Source organism: Pseudopodoces humilis, chromosome 8 (genome assembly GCF_049639895.1).
Source record: "Pseudopodoces humilis isolate 2021_Gansu_Grassland_sample_001 chromosome 8, ASM4963989v1, whole genome shotgun sequence".
NCBI classification, from domain to species: domain Eukaryota; kingdom Metazoa; phylum Chordata; class Aves; order Passeriformes; family Paridae; genus Pseudopodoces; species Pseudopodoces humilis.
Genome location: NC_142207.1, coordinates 6,796,360 through 6,807,626, shown reverse-complemented (window position 1 = coordinate 6,807,626; position 11,267 = coordinate 6,796,360). Strand labels below are relative to the sequence as shown.

The window sequence follows — 11,267 nt, the reverse complement described above, 5'->3', positions numbered from 1 at the left end:
AATATATGCATATAAACAAAATATATTATATGAACATATATATAATTATATATATATATAATATGAACAAACCCAGAATTTTCCAGCTAGAACTAAAATATAAAAACCTCAAAATTTTTAACACAGCTAGAAATATTGGTTTACAAGCAATTGAGAGCAGTAATTTTGATTTGAGTTTATTGCACATTCATTGTAAGTGGACAAAATTAGCAAAATTCAAGAACATGGGTCAAAGTTGACCATACCTATTTGTAAACTACCTAGAAATGCCTACATAACCTTCTTGCAGAGATTTATTTTATTCCCTTTGTCTATTGGCATGCACACAAGTCTATGAGAAGAAATTTAGGTTATTCTATGGATATTCAATATTGAAAATAGGACATTTGAGCAGACACTATGACTGACCTAGCAGGAGGTAGATTCACTATTCATTCTTGGTCTTGCAGGGTAGGGAATTATGTCAACACTATAAAACAACACAGGGCATAATTTTTCCTCTGTCGTCTCCCTAGGATTGTATTCCAATGGAGTCAGGCAACTGAGAGGCACAGAGGAAACTTGTGCTTCTCAGGATATGCGTTATATTTAATTGCTGAAGGCACAAAGCATTTTAAAAGGTTTGTCAATAAAATCCCTATTTAGTTAACCCCAATCTCTTCAGATCTCTTGTTACAGGAAGCCTTCTGCTCTTAACATCTGGGCAGGCAAAGCGTCCAATTACTCTGCTGTATTTGGTAGCTTAGCAGAGCTCGATAAGGGTCCCCAGAATATCCATTTCCCTCAGTAGCTGCTTGTCCCTGGCTAGGCTGGTGATACTCAGCCTTCATGTCACACGAGGCACATAATCTGTGGCACACACCCAGCGTGCGTGCACACTCCCCTTAAATCCAAAGCTCTCTGTGACCTCCTCTCTTCTGGGGCTGGACTGACATCTGTCCCAGCTGCACTCTGTAATTGGTGGGGCAGGGCAAAGGAGAGAGCAGCCTGAGATCTCAGCCACAGCCCATCACACCACTGAGCTTCTGTCCCCTGCCTGCAGCCCCTTCCTTCGGGGATATGGCAGGAGCAGGCAGCAGGCAGCTGAGCTGGCTCTGGACCAGAGAGCAGGCACCTGCCAGCTCCTCCCAAAAAGCCTGGGGAGCAGAGCCTGGCATGCACACTGCAAATCATCAAACTCCTCCAAATCAAGACATGGGGCTCCCTCCAAAATAACAATCTGCTATCAAACAGCTCCACAGCAAGATTTCACCTTCATATGTCCCAAAGAAGAATGCCAAGTCTCAGCACAGTTGTCTCCCTTGAACCAAGATAAAAGTATGACTTTTTCTTCCAAGCCCTGACACCTGCAACTATAAATTACCACAAAACTCACAAAGTTCAGTTTCTGGAGTTTGTCAGCTTGAACACTTAACACCCTTTCTTTTTGTAACATCCAAATTTTCTATTGTACCATGCTGAACTTTCCTTCCTGAATAACTCTCAAAATTCATGCATTTATCTCTTTCTTTTTCCTTCATTTTCATTTTTAGTTCCTCCTCTGCAGCTAAATCAGTGTCTTTAAAAGCTTATTAGGAGTTGTTGAGAATTTAATACTTTAATGTCAGAAGTCTGACAGTGAAATTACTGAGATTCTGCAGCAACATAGGCCAACTTTCCAGCTTTTTTAGAAGGCAACAGAATATGATTGCCCTCTGTTTTTTCCCAGTCCATCTGCCAGCTAATTTGCAGGCCCAAGTAAAACAGTCTTTTCTGTCCTCTGTACTTACTTCTTCACTTTTGCATGCAGTTCTGTGACAATGAACAAGGGTAGATCAGCTGCATAAATTTCTTTTAAAGCTTCTATTTTAACCTTCAAGCCTTCTGTTTGTCACTTTAAGTTTATGTGCCAAAGACATGAGAAAGCAAAAGCCAGCAGTTTGTCAAAGCATGATCTCTGGGGACGTGGGTACTGTTTCAGCTGTCACCATGTCACCCCATGCACCTATTGATGTAACTTTTGATGTGCAGCAACAAATGGTAAACAATTCCTCTCTCAGAAAGCACTTCTGCTTGTGTTGGAGTCAGTGCTTTTGATCAATAAACCATTGAGGTATATTCCAGTAGGAACATTATTCAAAGTATTGCTCAGGAACAACATGCTCCATGCACTGTTTGTTTTCAGGGCTGTAAGCTTTGTACTTCCAGTCTCTCTTCAAGTATCTCTCCACTGCTCACTTTTTATCCACATCTCCAGTTCCAGAAAAGGATCACTGGTTTCTGTTGGTGTAAGTTTTAATCTAAGCAACAGGTCACTGTGTCTATCACCACAAGAACAAATTTCAGTTCTTTCTGTGGCACTGGTACCTAACAGAACCATTTCTTCATGTTAGACCCAGTGCTTACTTCTAACATAATTCCCTGGGCTCACTGAGCCTTTTTGAACTCACAGCCCCCTATGTTTCTTAATTATGATGTAAGGTTTGCTAGGTTGCTCCAGAGCTTATAAATGAGATTTACAGCTATCAATTGCTGTCAGGATGCCCAGTGCTTTACACACTTCTTCATTTTCAAATCCCTCTTCTGCAAATGCAGTCCAAACCAGCCATCTCCACCACTGCTACACAGAAGTGCCATCATCTCTTGTCAGTGACCATGAGAGAATAGTCATTGATCCAAGCTGATGTAGATTTTACTCCTAGTACCTTAGATGTACAACTGTGCTGGTAAGTGATGTCCTTACATCCATGCAGACCACAGCTCCTCACAGTATTAGTATTACTGGGATGCTCATATCAAGCCTAAAGACTGCTGTTCCACATCAGTGGTTTCCGTTTTCTCCTCACCTCTCAGCAGTTTCTGCTGTAAACTGACCCGTTCAGATGGCCCTTTTATTCTCCTTAACACACCAGAGCACTTGTCTCAATTTTCACTATATTAAAAATGCAAACACAGAGTAGTCTGTGCTCTTGGCGCTACATTTATAGATAGCTCAGTTTTCTCAAAGTCCAAGTGTTAAATGCCCTGGGTGTGCACAACACAATCTGTCCTTCTGTTTAGATCACTTTTACACACTCGGACCCCATTGGGATTTTCTTTCTCTACAAAGTTCCAGTCAGATTCCAGGACTGTCTGCTATGCAGAGAGTTGATAGCACTTTATCTGCCCAGTCTGTGGAATAGCGGTCCCAACTGACAGATCTGCACAATTGTGTGATACTAACCCTGCCATGAGGAAGATGCAGAAGGGTCAGAACAAGATGGTCTTTATGATTCCTTCCAACCCAAACCATTCCATGATGCTATGAATACTTTTTTCTTAGAACTCTGTTTACTGAGCCCCTAAGTCTATTCTATATCTTATGGTTTTCCTCATGAATGTGCAAACCCTCCCCTCTGCAGTTAGCAGCACAACCTGCGCTTCACTGCTGTTCTCCCCTGGATTCTGTCTTCTACCTCAAAATTCCACACTTGTCACCTTTATTAAACTGTTCTCCTTGACTTACTCTCCCCTGGATGCACTGGATGTTAGGGATGCTTTATCTTGCCTCTGAAAAACAGCAAAAACTGTTTGTTTGAGGCTCACATTCTGGGTGCAGTTTCCAGTGCTGAATCGTACTTTTGCAGCATCGGATTAAACCCTTGGTAGGGGCTTTTCTATGGCTTTTCTATCCAGCTGAACAAAACTCTGAATTACATATTAGCACACAAATCAAAATCCAGGTTTTGAGAGAACTGAAATACTTGTGGACTCCAAAGGAATTTGGCAGCAGCTTTTAGGAGGAAAAAAATATTCAGGCTACACAAGTTAGAACATTAGCCAACATCTGACAGGGCAATATTTGTAATGCCACCTTTCATTTCAAAATGCTGGATTGTGTTATGTTGCACAGGGATGTCAGACACGCTGTGAATGTCACAGTCAACTAGCAAAAAAAATAGTCAGGGCTATTCCCAGAATTTAATTCCCAGACATGAAGGGTTCCCCTCCTGCCTTGCTGCTGCAGCACTTTGCACAGCATCATGTTCTCTGACACCTTTCATCTGAAGATATCAAAGCAAGCCACAGACTCTTGCTAATAACAGACTATTCCTGGAATACTTATGAGGTAAGATATTACTATAACACCTAATTTATTGACAAGAAAACTGAATCAGAGTTTTGTTAATGAGAAAACTGAATTAGAAATTTATTAAACCGAGTTAGGATTTGATTAGAGGAGACAGATGTCAGACTTAACCCCTGAATTCCTGGCTCCCAGCCCCAGATAACACATACACACTTCTCAGCAGTCTCCAATTGAACTCAGTGTTTTTGCCCATGCCACCAATCCAGCTGCAGGCAGATGGAGGTGTTCCTCCCACGCCCCACAGCAATTCATTACATTACACTCTGCCCTTATTACAACAAAGTGGTGCCATTAAAGCCCGTCCTACAGAGCCCCACAGGAGCGTGTGACCAGAATGAAAGCAGCAGGGCACAGTTCATGAGCCACCAGTGAAGCACTTTACCACAACTTGCTTTCAGAAGCAAAAGCGTTATTTCAAATAAAACAAAAACTTCTGCTTTGATAAATGCTGGCTGCTTCAAAAAGATATTCTGTTCTCAAATCTCCCCAGCTAAATGCCACCACAGCTGTAAGGGTGAACCACGTGTGTAGTCAGGCTGGGAATTATCTACATAAATAAAGAGCACAGCTTGAAACATTGACTTTTTCCTGATCAAAAGGGCCTGGGAGGCAACTGGACAGTTTGGATCAGGCAAAGGATAGGGCTTTTATTATTTTCAAAGAACACCCCAGTGAATAGAGTAGCCAACGTGGCCCTGGTGGCAGTGATATGTTCTAACACTCCCCTCATCCCACACAAATTACTTAAAAGCTTGGCTTTGGGTCTATTTACGATTTGGGGATTTTCCATTTTTCTTTTTGTTAAAGAACTTTTGTAGGGAAAACGTGAAATACAATCAATCCCTTCATGAGGCTTTTTAATATCATTGCCTGTCTAAGCTACCTCCCTCACATACCAAAAAATAAATTGCAAATATTAACAAAGAAATCATCTCATGTCTTCATTTTACACATATTAAAAAAAATAGATGCCTAAATTCTATCAAAGTACTTTTTTTTTATTTTACTATGAAATTTCACATTAGTTTTCTTTGTATATTCTGACTGGAAATTAATAAAGGACACAGAAAATCCCTTTCCTTCCTGTTCTTATCTGGTTTCTTTCACTAGTTATTTTTGACTAGTTATGCTTAAATGCAAGATTCAACAGGAAGAAAATTATTCATGAAAAAAATCAAACCCATGAAATATTTACACTCTTACACTTTAAGCTGTTCTATTTAACCAAACTTAAAGGATTTAAGATACACAAAGCAAAATGTTCTTCAGAAAGAACTGTTTCTCTTTTAACAGATAACAATCTGACATGGGTGTTACATGACAGCTAAACAACATATTCCAAATAAATACACTCCTTCAATATCATGAATGTTGCAGTTTGTTTCCATGCTAAATTTAAGTACTGTGGCAATAACAGAAATTACTTTGGTCTTGACTTCTTGCACAGCAAACCAGAAAGAGTTCAACCTTGTTCTTCAGCTGTTGTCTTTCCTGTCATCTTAAAACCACATGTATAACAAAATATCCTTACTAGTGTCATAAAAACATGACAAATGCAGAGCTGTTACTTAAAATAAAATAGATTCAATCTCAAGTTCTATCTCAAACCAATTGGATTTTCCAAGTTGTGGTGTTTTGATTGGATTCATTTTGATGAAGAAAACTTTATAAACTCAAAATACAGTAGCATCACTTGCACAACAGATGAGACAATAAGGTAGTATAAAACTATATTGAAACTTTAAAAGGTATATCCTCCTCGGCATGTTTTGGTTTTTAAATGTCAGGCAGAAATGACAAAGATATTATTTTCTATAACTGATCTCATAGGATTACCTGTGAGAATTGTTATGAAGCTAATATTTTCTGTTTCACCTGAACACAAAGCTATAAAACATCAATGTCAATGCAGGCTTACCTGCTTTGACTGCAGATGTATATGAGTGGGCATGTAACAAATCTTCAGCATGTTGCCAACATTGGAGACCTACAGAGCAGTAACAGCCATTGGCTATACTGGAGATTTCTGGAATACCACCTGTGATATAATGACTAAAAGCTGATAGAAGTCTAATTTAATTGAAGCTAACAGCAAGATGTCCCTTTAACCTGGGCAGCAGTAGTAGCAATTCCTCTGGCTTTTCTTAGCAGTGGTAGGATTCTGGAGCTTGTTAAAGTTCCGTGCTTTCAAACTACTAACTTCCAGCAAAGCATTGATCATCACTCATTAAAAAACTATCCCCTATGAAAGACATCTTATGAATATATTTGTGCACCTATTTTTTTGAATTTTAAAACATTTATTTGCTCTCACTGTAAAGCTTATCTGCCCAAGATACCTGCAAGGGGTAGAGTAGTACAGGAAATAAAACTAAACCTTTCCTTATCTGAGTGATCCAAAAGTAGTTACTGTGCCTGTGGCGTAAGGAGGAGTGTTTTAATAGCTATGGAATTTCTCCATGTTTGAAGGATGTCCCATGGATCTTTCTTATCTGAAGCCTGAAACTCATTGTTTGATGGGGCAGGCCTGAATACAAAACATTGGTGAAATTTATGGTCATATTTTGAAGGCCCATATCCATATTCTACGGAGAGAGAAATCATGTCTTTTCTTCAGAAACACCTCTTTCATTTTCTCACTCTTCCATCAAATACCTTCATAGCTTCTATATTCAGAGTCTAAGAGACAAGGAAGGAAGAGGAACTTTTTTGGTTTTTTAACACCACTATGCAATATTTGTAGATTAAATCATGGAAAAAAACATTCCAGAAGATTACAATCTGATGCAGATGGGAAAAGCAGAAGAGCCAGGCAGGGAAAGGAATGTTATCAGAAACGCCTATTTGTATCTCATCGTCCAGAGTGCAAAAGTAGAAACATATTTTCTTTAAAAACCCAAAAATTACAATTCCTTCTGAGGTATGATAATGCTTAAACTCTCCACCAAACAAGGAGAAGTTGGATTTGAAACAATCAAGGCCAGATTTCCCAAGCAGAGCATCCAATCCTGAATGCCTGAGAGGTTAAACACAAAACCTTTGGGAAGAGAGAGGACAAGAGAGACCCAAGAACTTAAACAAGCAGGGGACTGGACTAAAGTACGCTGCTCAAACAGAATTTAATGATACAAGGGTAAAGATAGACATATTATGAAGGCAACAATTAAGAGGAGGTACGCTAGAATAGGAATTTGGGGACAACAAGGAAAATACAAAGGGCTTTGCCTTTCCCAGTTCCATCTAATGGAGTCATGAGGCACCCATGTGACATACTACCAGGCTGCTGAAGACACCTGAATCTCAGAATCTCTCTTCCAATTTGTTATGCAATAATAGCTGGCAGTGGACAAAAAAAGTACTCAAAAGTTTCTAGTTAAATGTATGGATGGCACTCTTAGATCTAGTTAGACATATTTGACTCAATGGAGAGCTTCACATACACACAGCTGTAACACCCCAGTACAGCAAATGGATGTGTGCACTGAAACTTGACAGGTGACACAACCTGTAAATGCCACCTGTAGCAGAAGATATTGCTTTACACCTGGGTGATGACAGTATGATGGATTTATACGTACAAAGTTTTGAAATATGGCAATATTTCTTTCCCTCAACACATTTCCTTCAACACTTTCACACCAATATGGGTTAATCAGCCACAGAACTTCAGCTGCCACATGTTGGCACTAATTAATTCACTGACCTCAAACCAGTGCTGGAAGACTGATTTCAGCTGTGTGTAACCTCCCACCCTACTCACCCCTGGCTGAAGAGCAGGGAGAGAGTATCACCACCCCACACAGCCACAGTTTCTCCTCCAATTTAAGTCCTTATGGGTGCTTCAATATGCACATGGACTGATTATAACACAAAACACTTTGGATGGTGTCACACACACAATATTTCCTATGTCATTAGCAAAAGTCTCTCTCTACTCTCCCCTTACTCATAAAGAAGGGTAAGAATTAGACATAGTGCCCAACCTTAGCTATAAATCAAATCCAAATTCCCACTAGGTGGGACTGGAAGCCAGAAATATCTGGTTCCTTGTTTCCATCCACACAGCACATCACAGTCACCCCAGAGAAATGAAAGTTTCTACCTTGATACATTTAGTAAAGGCTAAAACTACTCCATTACACCAGTGAGAACATTTAGGGGAAAATATTACTGATTTCCCATACTAAGCAATGTCCTTATGCAAAATTCACAACTGCTAGCATTTCCCTTAGCTTTCAGTACCCAGTTTCTGTGAACATTCTTTTCTCCAGATAAATATTGACAGTCTGTGGTCGATTGTTTGGATCACAGCAGTACATTTTAGCTGCAGGATTTAGGTTGGAGTCTGTTTTGGGGCTGTGTATGCCTAGAACTAATAACAGAGGTTTAGGCCCTGGGACTGAACACACTTCTGAGCCTATAAAACCTTTCAGATTTTGTCTATCTCTGGGTGTATTACATAAAGTTGTGAGTTCATACCAAACCTTCCTTCTCTGCCCACAAGCTAGAAAGAGTTTTAAAGTGTTGGGAGCACAACCTGACGTGCTGAGTGTGTGCAAGCCCAGAGAGCAGGTTTTGTTGCAGGCTGAATAACCTGAAAACAGTCATATCTCAGTTTCAGAGCCCTGAGCTGCATGGCCTGAGCAGGTACATCTTAAAGAGCTCTTAGGATCTTGAGCAGCTCAGAATCTGGGAGAGAATTCACTATTCTTCACTACTTTTATTTCTCTCCAATCAATCATATTTTTCAAAACAAATGGTTGTAATTCATCAGCATAAGAAATGATGCCAAGAAAAGGACAGACTTCTTTTTAAACATTCTCTGCACGTTTCTTCAGTGGCCAGCTGACATCACCTGAAACGTGCCTTGTAGCTAAGGCCTGAGGGGGAAGAGCAGTCCTTAAAGGGGTGGAAACCTGGGAAGGTGGGACTGCTCTGCTGACCCCAATAAAGAACACAGCAGGTGATTGGAGGGCATCAGTGGATAGACTGAAGCCTGCTGAGTCCATGTTCAATGCATTAGCACGTCAGTGGGATTTATACTGTGGGGGAAATAGAAGCCCAGACCACAATTTTAGCATAAGGTGAAGGAAACTACATAGTTGTAATAAGGTGTAAAATTCAAGTAATGGGGTTAGCACAAGTGTGGCACTGCAGGCAAAAGGGCTTTGGAGTCCCACACTCACTACCTCTCAAAGAGACGGCATGGGTTTCCTTGGATCTCTCAGCTTTGCCTGTTTCAGTATTTGCAGACTGTCATGCTAAATACCTGACTTGGGCACTTTTATCCTCATACACAACTCCTCCATGTCTTTGAGCATGTTCTTGTCAGGGATCTATAATACAGCTCTAAAAACTCCCTGTTCATCTCAGTCATCCTTTGAAAATATTAACTAAAAATAAATCTAGAATATAATCTCCAATGAATTTAAGTCCTAGGTAGAGCAAAAGCAATTGTTTTACAGCATGTGGCATTTATGCTTCTCTTTCAGCAGATATTAGTTTATAGATTCACTACAGTGAACACATTTCTGCTGATATCCTGATAAACATTTCTGACACAGGACCTCAGCTACTTACAGCCCTCATATACTAAGTATGAAGCAACACAAAATAATCTCACAGAAACTGAGTAGTATTTTAATAACAAATTTGTTATAATTGTATGGGTTCCTTCCTTGTGCAAATTCAATGAATTCAGGAACTTGTTCTTCCTATATGATGACAAGTTTCTACCTAGGATGTTATAAAATTCCTCCAGTACTTTTTTTCTGGAAAATCCAAATAATCACAAAATGCTGTTGATGAAGATATAAACAGCTTTAAAATGTGTGTAATTGTGAGCATTGCCTCTTAAAAACTAAATTTTTATGACAAGATATATTCAGTAAATGCAGTAAATATTCACTCTTACCACAAGACTGCTGTCCAGAGAAAGCCTTTTCCCAAATTCCCTTTTCTGTAGCTGTCTTTTTTTCTCCATTGTTGAGGTTATTTGTTTTCCTTTTGATCGACTAGAAATGTCAGGCTGCTTTCAGCATCACTGAAAAAAAAAAAAAAGTAAAATATTTAAATGCTTATTTCAATATCCTACTTAACTGTTACTGTCTTTCATCATTAACTTTGTAATAACCCAACAGCTAATAACTTTATGTTTCTAGTAGGCTGTGTTCCAGGAACAGATTTTCTGTGCCAAAAAATCTAAACTCTCCAAACAGAAATATTACCAATTTGTTTGGATCGCTTCTCAAAGGAAGAAGAAAAAAAATCTGCTACAACTGTCTTTAGCAATACACCCATATTGCCATAGTCTTTTGAACTGGGCTGGGAGCAGAATCTGCAGAGCCAATGAGTTACCTGAGGCTGGGCAGGGGGAGGGAAACAGTTTGTTTCACATTAATTGCACTCCTCAGTAAACCCTGCTTGTTGGCACATCTGTGTTTCTACTGAAATGTACAAAATTTGGACCTAATCCTGAAGAGTTCTAAAAGCTTTCAACTCCCATTATCCTTAACGAGAGACAAATGCCCTCAGCACTTGCCTTAGGTTTTTAAGGTCAAAGATTCTGCTGTAATAATCAGACAGTCCCACTGCCTGTACAGAGCAGCCAGGGAATTCAGCCCATAAAGCTACCACAGAGGGAATTAATCTTTCCAGTTTTGTAAGGTTTGGTAATTCTTGGCCAGTGGTTTCAACTAAAGCCAAGCCACAGATTACAAGTAACAGCTACCAGCTCTCTTCCTAAATGTTCTTGTGGCTATGTGCATCTGAAAGTTTCAGCTTGTATTTTAAGATATTTATTGTTTGTGATACAGGAATATGGGCAAAGTTAATGAATTTATTCAGAATTCACAGAAAGTAGTATAATGATAACAGAAATCAGAATTAAGGCAGGCAGATGTAGATATGCACAGAAGTTTTCTCTTGTATCTGTATTTACCGTGTTGCAGTCCCTGAAAAACAAGACATGGCAAAAGAAGAAGATCTGTGTGTTTCTGATCCTTTTTGTTGTTGTGAACATCACCTCGGGTCACAAGCACCCAGGTGATGCACAAATACCTCTGCTGTAGGGTAGCACAGCTGGCATTCCCAAAAGCAGCCTTGGACATGCCCTGCAGACACATTTGCATACCCGTGGATAGACTTGACTTCTCACGCA

The 11,267-nt window shown here is 39.7% G+C and overlaps 1 long non-coding RNA gene across 1 annotated transcript; it reads right to left on the bottom strand.

The window, feature by feature from the left end:
* Window positions 1-4,466: 4,466 nt before the first annotated feature.
* Window positions 4,467-10,153, bottom strand: LOC148183830 (uncharacterized). The gene is made up of 2 exons (XR_015773129.1): window positions 10,023-10,153; window positions 4,467-6,787 (listed from the first exon to the last, which is right to left on the bottom strand). It is a non-coding gene; the product is annotated as an uncharacterized LOC148183830 (long non-coding RNA).
* Between the last annotated feature and the right edge of the window lie 1,114 nt (window positions 10,154-11,267).